Here is a 3,936-nt window from a genome sequence, read left to right on the forward strand (position 1 = left end):
TGTTCAGCCCAGAGGCGGGAATTTTGGCGAACGAGAGAAGGGAGGGAGTGTCGAAGGTGAAATCAATATGGCGGCAGCGGGGAGCATTAGCATGACCGAAGTGGAGAATTTACTTAGTCGAATATTTTCTTCTGTCTTTGGAGGAAAAGGTTAAGAGACTGGTAGCTCATCATCCAAACGATGTTCAAATAACACAAACGACAGAATCGTAATTTTTGTGTTATGTGGTTTCAACTAAAGGACTAGCTAACGGCAAGTAGGAATTCACTTTACTGTTTCCCACGCCTCCTTTTTGGAGGAGACAGCTTGAATTCAACAAGGAATTGTGGATTTGAAGCATTTATCTGACAAATTAGGAAACACAAATGAAGCACAAGTCACATATTCTGCCCTCATGCATGTTGATATTTTATAATACATTCTTCAAAAACGGACCAGGAGCCTCTCAGAACCAGACAGGAGAACCACAACCAGACGCAGCTGAAGTTGCATCAAGGCCGCGCAGAGTGCGGCGGGCTTACGGCCTCAGTAGCAGCACAGTGCTGTGACATGATGATGGAGCAGTCACAGGCTCGCTTTGAGAAAGCACAGCACTTGGTGTCGTTTGACTTCAATGACAGGGTGATTAGCATGTTTGCATCCCAGAAAACTCGATGTGATCTCTTTAAATAAGGTAAGCCGACCCCCTTAAAATAGGGTAACATGCTTCTTTCCTGTTGCCTGTTACTCATCTTTAAAGATCAATATTTTTCTGCCGTGGATACCAACTCCTTTTGTTGGTGATGTGTCGTTTGAGTCAGTATGTTGTGAAATAGTTGTGATATTGCAACTGTAGTCTATTGGCAGATTTTACATTTTTAAGTACATCCCTGGAAAATTCAACAGAATTTGAATAGATTTTTCTGGCATTCTGCTCATTCAACCGTCATTCCACCCTTCTTGCATATTTTGTTTTTGTAAAAACAAAAACAGCATGTGCTAATGTGTACAGAAACAACCTAGTCAAAAGGTGTGTGTGAGAGTGTGTGACTGGGATTCTGGGTATTCCTCTATATAGTTTAGTTAGTGTTGCTTTGATAAGGTCTTGTGGCTGTAAAGTGGTATCAAGGATGTGATGTCAGTATTATTTTACAGTAATCAGGCTGTATTTCACAAATGCAGTAACATCTGTAAACAGCAGTTCTGGGAGCTTGTGGCAGTTTATTTGACCTGTAAATTTACAGGTGAACTGTGGGATTTCTAACAGTTGTGACTGCAGGCAGTTCCAGTGGCAGGAAGTGACTTATTTGGTTCAAATGTTATTTCAATATTTTACTCTTCATGTTTTTCTCTCCTCTCAAAATGAAAGCAACCAGAAGAATAGTGTTTCTGTTGGTCTGAATTTTAAATCAGAGCTTCATGCAACTGTGCGTTTATGGAGACGCTCGTTTATCTTCCCCTCAACTTGTAATTTCAGTGACTGTTTGAGAGTGAAAAACTCCACTGTGCATGGGGAGGAACTATTGAGGAGTGGAGGGGAGACAGGTGAGCTATTTTATTCATAAAATGATGTGTGAACAAAAAAAAAAAAATCACAGCAAGCAGATGTTGTAACATAAGAACAGAACAGGGAGAATAATCCCAGCTGTTTTTTTGTCCACATCAGCAGCAGTAAGCATGTTGTGTTTGGGCCACACAGTTTAGTTAACTGCTATAGATGCACTGCAGAGCTGCTTACTTCATGCTTTTCCTAATTTGACCAGCTACACGGTCAGTAAGAGCCGTCTTTGATGTGGAGTTTTACAGGGATTCAACACACGTGAATGCATTAATCTTGGAAGAATGCACTTTGATGCATTGTTTCTGTATTTTTCATCTTTAAATGCGTATTCTGCCATGCACGGGTATGATAACCACTGTCAGAGAACACAGTGATAAAGTCTTGCTTCTGTGGGGCAGGGGGAATGGCCTCAATTGGACAGAGGGGGTCATTTAATTTCAAATCAACCAAGCCTTCTGCTTGACCATCGATTTGCACAAATAAGTTTGTACAATTATAATGATTGCTGTGAAATTTTGGCTTCATATATCAAATAGTTTTCAAGATAGATTATTTTGAAAAGTTGTCTGTTGATACACTTCCAGTTTTTCACACATTGAAATCTGAGGCAATGCTCCAACACGAATATCTGAGAAACTATTAAAGATAAAAGCCTGAACATTTCACTGGTGTCTCTCACCATCAACGAGAATCAGGATCTGTAATTTGGGACAGACACAACGAAAAAATGTCTGAGTACTGGCTAGTTAAAAGGTGGAAAAAACCCAGCACTCCTGCAAAGTTCCATATGATCACACACTGATTACAAAAAATGTTTAAGTGTTGAGATGATCCAGAAGTGTGCCGCCGCAGCAGCTTTTCAACCAAAACACACACCACCTGGGAGCCTGTGACTCACTGTACCCATGGTAGACTGTGTGCACTCTGTAATTAGTGTATTTTAAAGGCTCACTATTGGTCATGCTGTGATGAACAGATCTGTGTGTTTGAGCCTTTTGCAGGAATTTATTTGTACACAAAAAAGACTAAAAACTTTCAGTAAAAAGCAGTGACATCTTAAATCAGTTAAATTAAATTCGTAGCACATTAAAATTACAGTAATTTAAAAAAAAAAAACCGCAACAAAAAACCACTTCCTGGATGTCATCACTTATGGGTGTGTTCTTATAATTGCAGTGTTTCGCATCTTGGGTTGATGGATCCAGGTGAAAGCCTCATCGAGATTTAAACGTCCTTTCCAGGAGAGACCTGGCCACCATGGAAGCAAAGTTTACAACAAATACAACGCATAACATAAAAAGTGAGCACAATTTAAAGCAAAAGTACGTTTCCAGTTTTACTGGGAAACTTGTGACTATTTTTCAAAGATCAGCCCCACACTGCTCTCAGGGACTATTTTTGTAGTTGTGGAAAAGTTGTAACATTGAACTGGTATATTTAAACTGTTAATATTTACAACTGATCCTGATAATGTCACTGATGTTTATATTGCCATTTTGAATAAGCTCGTCAATGTTTATAAAGCATGCTTTTATATCCTTCAGCTTATTATTCTTTTTTTCTTTTACAGTTACTGCATTGTGGATTTCAAAATAAAAGCCTTCCCTGTCTGCGTAGACTTGAACCTGCTGCAGTCAGATTCAAGTCTACCTATCTGTAGGGTAGGTGTGCACTGGATGAGTGCAGAGAACTTAATTTTTGTGGTCGCAGCTCCATACGGTGGTAACACTTAAATCTCTTTTAAAAACCTGCAGCCGTCGTACCTGGACCTGGGGAGCGTTTCGTGTCAACACGTCTAACAACGAGACACAAGCATCCTGCAGTTTTCATCTTCACTGGTTTGGTTTGCTTCTTTCTTCAAAATGTTGGCACCAGAAGTCTCTGTTGCTTCTTGAAGTATTTAGTGCAGGAATGCTGACAGAGTTTGGTACCTGCTCGAATAAAACTTTTAACAAACTGACTCCAAGAAGAAGCTTGTATTATGTTCTTTTTTTTTTTTTTTTTTTTTTTTTTTTTTTTGTTTTTTCCTTTTTTTTTGTTGTTTTTTTTTTTTAATAATAATCATCATCATCAAGATAACAAATCATCACCACGACCAGAAGGAATAAGGAGCTGGTGGTCGTCTTCGTCTCGTAAATTGTCGTTAAAGATGATTCCTTCTTGTAGTTTGGAGGTCAAACTTAGCTAGCAGTGATAACAATAAATCTTGTGCATGAAGGAACAGCAGCATGATAACTAAGCAGCAACTGCATAACTAAAGAAGCACCGACTGACTCCGTCTAGCTATACCCTGGTCAGACCTTCAACTACATAATTATTATGTATTAGTATTATGCTTAGCCCTGCCACGAGGACCCACTCAGGTGCTAAACACAGCCACGGGGGGGGCGAGGTGG

The 3,936-nt window shown here is 39.5% G+C and overlaps 1 long non-coding RNA gene across 1 annotated transcript; it reads left to right on the forward strand.

Annotated features, from left to right (window-relative positions):
* LOC116314132 lies at positions 1-3,516 on the forward strand. Its single transcript, XR_004199004.2, has 5 exons — positions 1-673; positions 1,457-1,524; positions 2,717-2,840; positions 3,111-3,201; positions 3,295-3,516. It is a non-coding gene; the product is annotated as an uncharacterized LOC116314132 (long non-coding RNA).
* The last annotated feature ends 420 nt before the right edge of the window (positions 3,517-3,936 follow it).

Source organism: Oreochromis aureus, linkage group 19, assembly GCF_013358895.1.
Source record: "Oreochromis aureus strain Israel breed Guangdong linkage group 19, ZZ_aureus, whole genome shotgun sequence".
Lineage (NCBI taxonomy): Eukaryota > Metazoa > Chordata > Actinopteri > Cichliformes > Cichlidae > Oreochromis > Oreochromis aureus.